Source organism: Oncorhynchus keta, unplaced genomic scaffold, assembly GCF_023373465.1.
Source record: "Oncorhynchus keta strain PuntledgeMale-10-30-2019 unplaced genomic scaffold, Oket_V2 Un_contig_18689_pilon_pilon, whole genome shotgun sequence".
Classification (NCBI taxonomy): domain Eukaryota; kingdom Metazoa; phylum Chordata; class Actinopteri; order Salmoniformes; family Salmonidae; genus Oncorhynchus; species Oncorhynchus keta.
The window spans coordinates 22,331-31,224 of NW_026281054.1; the positions used below are offsets into that span (position 1 = coordinate 22,331).

The 8,894-nt window shown below is 42.8% G+C and overlaps 1 long non-coding RNA gene across 1 annotated transcript; it reads right to left on the reverse strand.

Moving 5' to 3' along the window:
- On the reverse strand, nucleotides 1–2,398 carry LOC127920241 (uncharacterized). Its single transcript, XR_008105447.1, has 3 exons — nucleotides 1,571–2,398; nucleotides 771–857; nucleotides 1–613 (listed from the first exon to the last, which is right to left on the reverse strand). It is a non-coding gene; the product is annotated as an uncharacterized LOC127920241 (long non-coding RNA).
- Between the last annotated feature and the right edge of the window lie 6,496 nt (nucleotides 2,399–8,894).

Below are 8,894 nucleotides of genomic sequence, written 5' to 3' on the forward strand. Positions count from 1 at the left end.
AACCTGCGGGAGTGTTTATTGTCAGTCTGTAACCTGTGGGAGTGTTATTGTCAGTCTGTAACCTGTGGGAGTGTTATTGTCAGTCTGTAACCTGCGGGAGTGTTATTGTCAGTCTGTAACCTGCGGGAGTGTTATTGTCAGTCTGTAACCTGCGGGAGTGTTATTGTCAGTCTGTAACCTGCGGGAGTGTTATTGTCAGTCTGTAACCTGCGGGAGTGTTATTGTCAGTCTGTAACCTGCGGGAGTGTTATTGTCAGTCTGTAACCTGTGGGAGTGTTATTGTCAGTCTGTAACCTGTGGGAGTGTTATTGTCAGTCTGTAACCTGCGGGAGTGTTATTGTCAGTCTGTAACCTGCGGGAGTGTTATTGTCAGTCTGTAACCTGTGGGAGTGTTATTGTCAGTCTGTAACCTGTGGGAGTGTTATTGTCAGTCTGTAACCTGTGGGAGTGTTATTGTCAGTCTGTAACCTGTGGGAGTGTTATTGTCAGTCTGTAACCTGTGGGAGTGTTATTGTCAGTCTGTAACCTGTGGGAGTGTTATTGTCAGTCTGTAACCTGTGGGAGTGTTATTGTCAGTCTGTAACCTGCGGGAGTGTTATAGTCAGTCTGTAACCTGCGGGAGTGTTATTGTCAGTCTGTAACCTGTGGGAGTGTTGTCAGTCTGTAACCTGTGGGAGTGTTATTGTCAGTCTGTAACCTGTGGGAGTGTTATTGTCAGTCTGTAACCTGTCAGTCTGTAACCTGTGGGAGTGTTATTGTCAGTCTGTAACCTGTGGGAGTGTTATTGTCAGTCTGTAACCTGTGGGAGTGTTATTGTCAGTCTGTAACCTGCGGGAGTGTTATTGTCAGTCTGTAACCTGCGGGAGTGTTATTGTCAGTCTGTAACCTGCGGGAGTGTTATTGTCAGTCTGTAACCTGTGGGAGTGTTATTGTCAGTCTGTAACCTGTAACCTGTGGGAGTGTTATTGTCAGTCTGTAACCTGTGGGAGTGTTATTGTCAGTCTGTAACCTGCGGGAGTGTTATTGTCAGTCTGTAACCTGTGGGAGTGTTATTGTCAGTCTGTAACCTGTGGGAGTGTTATTGTCAGTCTGTAACCTGTGGGAGTGTTATTGTCAGTCTGTAACCTGGGGAGTGTTATTGTCAGTCTGTAACCTGGGGAGTGTTATTGTCAGTCTGTAACCTGTGGGAGTGTTATTGTCAGTCTGTAACCTGTGGGAGTGTTATTGTCAGTCTGTAACCTGGGGGAGTGTTATTGTCAGTCTGTAACCTGGGGAGTGTTATTGTCAGTCTGTAACCTGTGGGAGTCTGTAACCTGTGGGAGTGTTATTGTCAGTCTGTAACCTGTGGGAGTGTTATTGTCAGTCTGTAACCTGTGGGAGTGTTATTGTCAGTCTGTAACCTGTGGGAGTGTTATTGTCAGTCTGTAACCTGGGGAGTGTTATTGTCAGTCTGTAACCTGGGGAGTGTTATTGTCAGTCTGTAACCTGGGGAGTGTTATTGTCAGTCTGTAACCTGTGGGAGTGTTATTGTCAGTCTGTAACCTGGGGAGTGTTATTGTCAGTCTGTAACCTGTGGGAGTGTTATTGTCAGTCTGTAACCTGTGGGAGTGTTATTGTCAGTCTGTAACCTGTGGGAGTGTTATTGTCAGTCTGTAACCTGGGGGAGTGTTATTGTCAGTCTGTAACCTGCGGGAGCACAGAGGCCTGTGTCACCATAGGAGGTGGATCTGGTTCACTGTGGCTGGCTGACATGCCAATTACAGTCATTTCGAGAACTTTTTACCCAGAGGACATAGAGCTCTGAAGCCACTCTGTAATTTTGGCACCTCTTCTTACCACATTCACTCCATGAAGTGAATCACCAACACACACCACAAAGTTACCCTCCTACTCTTCTAACATCCATACTTTCAACCAATCAGAAACACGGGCCTTTCAACCAATCAGACACACGGGCCTTTCAACCAACCAGACACACGGGCCTTTCAACCAACCAGACACACGGGCCTTTCAACCAACCAGACACACGGGCCTTTCAACCAATCAGACACACGGGCCTTTCAACCAACCAGACACACGGGCCTTTCAACCAACCAGACACACGGGCCTTTCAACCAACCAGACACACGGGCCTTTCAACCAACCAGACACACGGGCCTTTCAACCAATCAGACACACGGGCCTTTCAACCAACCAGACACACGGGCCTTTCAACCAACCAGACACACGGGCCTTTCAACCAACCAGACACACGGGCCTTTCAACCAACCAGACACACGGGCCTTTCAACCAACCAGACACACGGGCCTTTCAACCAACCAGACACACGGGCCTTTCAACCAACCAGACACACGGGCCTTTCAACCAACCAGACACACGGGCCTTTCAACCAACCAGACACACGGGCCTACTTTCAACCAATCCAGACACACGGGCCTTTCAACCAACCAGACACACGGGCCTTTCAACCAACCAGACACACGGGCCTTTCAACCAACCAGACACACGGGCCTTTCAACCAACCAGACACACGGGCCTTTCAACCAACCAGACACACGGGCCTTTCAACCAACCAGACACACGGGCCTTTCAACCAACCAGACACACGGGCCTTTCAACCAATCAGACACACTGTGTGAAACTCACACTTGCACAAGCCTTTTTCTTTCCCACCACTGAAACGTTTTCCCTCAGCGATCGAAACCCAACCATGGTTATAGAAGCCTCACCCTGAGGTCTGTCTACCACAGTTGGCTCCCTGCCTCAACCTGCTGGTTGCTTTGAATAGAGGAAAATTACTAGGTCTGCTGACATGGCCTTGCCACACACACACACACTGAGCACACACACACACTAAACACACACACACACACACTGAGCACACACACACTGAACACACACACACACAACACACACACACACACACTGAACACACACACACACTGAACAAACACACACACACACACACACTGAGCACACACACACACACTGAGCACACACACACACACTGAACACACACACACACACACACACTGAGGACACACACACTGAACACACACACACACTCACACTGAGGACACACACCGAGGGAACACAAACACACACTGAGGACACACACACTGAACACACACACACTGAGGACACACACACTGAACACACACACACACACTGAGGACACACACACTGCACACACTGTGGGCACACAAACACACACTGAACACACACACACACATTGAGGACATACACACACACACACACACACACACTTGAGGACACCCAGCCAACTTGCCAGGTGGTAAACAACTAAAATGATGTTGTGTTGGCGTGCCACCAGTTTTGCTAAACTTGGCTGATGGATTAGCATCCTCGCTAACCCTGGCTGTTCACCTTCCAGCTAAATAAGGGTAGTGACATTATAGCTGGACGTGGTGATGACTTTCAGAGGCAGGTGAAAAGCCTGGCTGAAATGCAGTTCAGTCTACCAGTATGTTGTCACGTCCTGACCTTAGATATCTCTGTTTTCTTTATATTTTTTGGTTAGGTCAGGGTGTGACTAGGGTGGGTACGCTCGTTTTCCAGTGCCTAGGGTTTTTGTATCGTCTAGGTTTTTTGTATGTTTGTTTTGTAGGTCTATGGTGGCCTGATATGGTTCCCAATCAGAGACAGCTGTTTATCGTTGTCTCTGATTTGGGGATCATATTTCGGCAGCCATTTCCCCTTTGGTGTTTGTGGGTTCTTGTTCTATGTTTAGTTCCCTGTCTGCACTATTCATGTAGCTTCACGGTTCCTTTTGTTATTTTGTTAGTTTGTTCAGTGTTTCATTCTTTAAATAAAGAAGAATGAACGCCCACCACGCTGCACCTTGGTCTCCTTCGTACAACGAACGTGCCATATGTGTACAGGAGGAGGGCTTGAATGCCAATCCTATATCGTACACTTGTAATACTAAATATGAGGTCCTATTGTATGATACCTTTTGTAACAGATACATTGATCTTTTACCACACAGTGTTCAAACACTGGTGTAGGATACTAGTATCTGTCTGCACTTGCATTGATCTCAATAGGAGACGAGATGAAAATGTTACTTAAGTGGATGTTTAGGATTCGCCCCTTAATGCACCTTGGTTAGAGAGGTTAGAGAGCACGGTAGAGAGGTTAGAGAGCACGGGAGAGAGGTTAGAGAGCACGGGAGAGAGGTTAGAGAGCACGGGAGAGAGGTTAGAGAGCACGGGAGAGAGGTTAGAGAGCACGGGAGAGAGGTTAGAGAGCACGGGAGAGAGGTTAGAGAGCACGGAGAGAGGTTAGAGAGCAGGTTTGAAGGTTAGAGAGCACGGTAGAGAGGTTAGAGAGCACGGTAGAGAGGTTAGAGAGCACGGTAGAGAGGTTAGAGAGCACGGTAGAGAGGTTAGAGAGCACGGTAGAGAGGTTAGAGAGCACGGTAGAGAGGTTAGAGAGCATGGTAGAGAGGTTAGAGAGATTTGAAAGGTTAAAGAGCATGGTAGAGAGGTTAGAGAGGTTTGAGAGGTTAGAGGTTTGAGAGCATGGTAGAGAGATTTTGAAAGTAGAGAGGTTAGTTGAGGTAGCGATCAGTGTTCAATCAAAGCTATTTAAACTGTCGATTGCATCTGTGGCCATGACCTTGAGCCTTCTTGATGCACTTCTAATGTAACTCTACACAGCCACACCATCTAGCTCTCAGTTCAGTGTGTGTCCCCATGAGTGACAGAACACAGCCACACATACACCATCTGCTGGCCTGCCCCACCACCACAGCACTAATAGGCTTTGCATTTTGGATTCCATTTATTCAAGAAAACAAAAAAATAGACTTAGGCAGCTTTATTTTTAAATTTGTGAAAATGTTAAATTATTCACTGAACAGTGGGTTAACTGTCTGTTGTACAGACCTGGATTTGTTCACTGTTTAATAGTTGAAATATTTTTGCCTTTGTTGCATTTCTGCCAAATGTAAACCTGTTTTGATTAATTTAAGAAAGGTCCTCAAAATTGCAAACCCTGAGTCCCTTCTGCCACCAGGCGGATGGGACTAAAACAAACGCTCAAAGTATTTTAAAGATTTCAAATGACAATTTGAACCCAGGTCAGTTTTGTTTGGACTGTTTGTCCCAGTAAATGTCTTTTTTTATTTATATTTATATGTGGTTTGGCCTCAGGCCAGTATTTATATATTTATATATTTATATTTATTTATATATTTATTTATATATTTATATTTATATTTATTTATATAAATTTATTTATATTTATTTATATATTTATATATTTATTTATTTATTTATATATATTTATATTTATTTATATAGTTAATAATGGAAGAGTCCTAATAATCCAAAAAATAATTTATATGAACATTTTAGCTGACGCTTTTATCCGGGGAAAGCGGAAACCGTTACAGTCACCGTGTGCATGGACAACCGGAAACCGTGGTCCCGGAAACGAACGTGGACAACCGGAAACTGGACAACCCTGGAAGCGCCATGCTCTACCAACTGAGCCACAGAAGGATATATTTATTTATTTATATATATATTTATATTTATTTATTTATATTTATATTATTTATATATTTATTTATATATTTATATTTATTTATATATTTATGTATATATTTATATTTATTTATATTATATATTTATTTATATATTTATATTTATTTATTTATATAATATATTTATATTTATTTATTTATATATTTATTTATATATTTATTTGTATATTTATATTTATATGGGGTATTTATATATTTATTTGTATATTTAGTATTCTATTATATTTATTTATATAATTTATTTATATATTTATTTATATATTTATTTGTATATTTTTATTCCTATATATTTATTTATATATTTATTTATATTTATTTATTTAGTATATTTTATTTATATACCCCTATTTATAATTATATATTTATAATTTATTTATTATATATTTATATATTTAGTATTTATATTTATATAATATTTATATTTATGTAATTATATACCCATCCTATTTATAATGGGGTAGTATACCTCCCTCCTAGTATAATTTATCCTTTATTTATCCCTCCATAGTATATTTATTTATTTATATTTATTTATACTAGTATATATTTATTTATATATATAATATTATATTTACCCCCTACTATTATATTAGTATACCCCCCTATTTAATAGTATAATGGGGTAGTATTTCCTAGTATTTAGTATACCCCTCCCTGTATAATGGGGTAGTATACCCCCCTCCTAGTATAATGGGGTAGTATACTAACCTACTAGTATAATGGGGTAGCGACTAGTATAATGGGGTAGCCAATATAATGGGGTAGTTTGTGTCTGGGTCATACTATAAAGTATAACTAGCTGTATAATGGGGTAGTAAACCCCCCAGATTTGTACCTTGTCAGCTCATGGGGGATTCCCGACTACTTGCAACCTAGTATTGGGGTTACCCCACCACCTTGTATAAACGCTAAACCCTAACCTAGTATAATGGGGCTACCCCCCTGGGGTAGTATACCCTCCTACTAGTATAATGGGGTAGTATACCCCCCTACTAGTATAATGGGGTAGTAACCCCCCCTACTAGTATAATGGGGTAGTATACCCTCCCTACTAGTATAATGGGGTAGTATACCCTCCCTACTAGTATAATGGGGTAGTATACCCTCCCTACTAGTATAATGGGGTAGTATACCCCCCCTACTAGTATAATGGGGTAGTATACCCCCCTACTAGTATAATGGGGTAGTATACCCCTCCCTACTAATATAATGGGGTAGTATACCCTCCCTCCTAGTATAATGGGGTAGTATACCCCCTCCCTCCTAGTATAATGGGGTAGTATACCCCCCCCTCCCTCCCTCCTAGTATAATGGGGTAGTATACCCCTCCCTCCTAGTATAATGGGGTAGTATATATCCCTACTAGTATAATGGGGTAGTATACCCTCCCTCTAGTATAATGGGGTAGTATACCCTCCCTCCCTACTAGTATAATGGGGTAGTATACCCTCCCTACTAGTATAATGGGGTAGTATACCCCTCCCTCCTAGTATAATGGGGTAGTATACCCCCCCTACTAGTATAATGGGGTAGTATACCCTCCCTCCTAGTATAATGGGGTAGTATACCCCTCCCCTCTAGTATAATGGGGTAGTATACCCCTCCCTCCTAGTATAATGGGGTAGTATACCCCCTACTAGTATAATGGGGTAGTATACCCCCCTAGTATATGGGGTATAATGGGGTAGTATACCCTCCCTACTAGTATAATGGGGTAGTATACCCTCCCTCCTAGTATAATGGGGTAGTATACCCTCCCTCCTAGTATAATGGGGTAGTATACCCTCCCTACTAGTATAATGGGGTAGTATACCCCTAGTATAATGGGGTAGTATACTACTAGTATAATGGTAGTACCCCCTCCCTCCTAGTATAATGGGGTATATACCCCTACTAGTATAATGGGGTAGTATACCCTCCTAGTATAATGGGGTAGTATACCCCTCCCTCCTAGTATAATGGGGTAGTATACCCCCCCTACTAGTATAATGGGGTAGTATACCCCTCCCTCCTAGTATAATGGGGTAGTATACCCCTCCCTCCTAGTATAATGGGGTAGTATACCCTCCCTCCTAGTATAATGGGGTAGTAAACCCCCTACTAGTATAGCCCCCCCTCCTAGTATAATGGGGTAGTAAACCCCTACCCACCTACTATAATGGGGTAGTATACCCTCCTCCTAAGCCCCCTACTAGTATAATGGGGTAGTATACCCCTCCCTACTACTATAATGGGGTAGTATACCCTCCCTCCTAGTATAATGGGGTAGTATACCCCTCCCTCCTAGTATAATGGGGTAGTATACCCCTCCCTCCTAGTATAATGGGGTAGTAACCCCTCCCTACTAGTATAATGGGGTAGTATACCCCCCTCCTAGTATAATGGGGTAGTTCCTTGTCCAAGTGATTCTGAATCCCTCCCTCCTAGTGGGCCAACATTTTTTATTTTAGACTTTCCTGGAGCTCCTTGTTCTCCAAGTGATGCTGAATCATCCAACTCGGGGTTTAAACCACAGATGTCTTTACAACAACATTGAAGATTTAAAAAAACAGTTTCCCCAAATTGAGAAAAATAGACATTTTCACAACGAGGCAAATCAATTCACCATGACCATTTTAACTATGAATAGGTAGGGAAATTGTTTATATCAAAGTGTATATAAAATGTTATCACCAACATCCTCTCAAGTGAGCATCACATGACTTTCAGTATGATATGGAGAGTAGGTAGGCTAGAAATTGCCTCTAAATAACCACTGATAAGAGGTCTGATCTTAGTTTCACCCCTTAATGGCTCCGGTTAGGATTGGGGATAAGGTAATCTGGTGGCTATGAGGTAATCTGGTGGCTATTAGGTAATCTGGTGGGGATGAGGTAATCTGGTGGGGATGAGGTAATCTGGGGGGGATGAGGTAATCTGGTGGGGATGAGGTAATCTGGTGGCTATGAGGTAATCTGGTGGGGATGAGGTAATCTGGTGGGGATGAGGTAATCTGGTGGCTATGAGGTAATCTGGTGGGGATGAGGTAATCTGGTGGGGATGAGGTAATCTGGGGGGGATGAGGTAATCTGGGGGGGATGAGGTAATCTGGGGGGGATGAGGTAATCTGGGGGGGATGAGGTAATCTGGGGGGGATGAGGTTCGTCTGGGGATGAGGTAATGACGTTTCGCAGACACAGATCATTAAGCCTACGCCTAGACTAAAGAGAGAGTTGACCCAAATGACATAATAGGATTGATTGCCTTACCCTGTAATCAGCCTATGGACAAGGTACGACCGCAATCCATGCTTTTGTGGAATAAATCCAATGCAAGTCAGTGG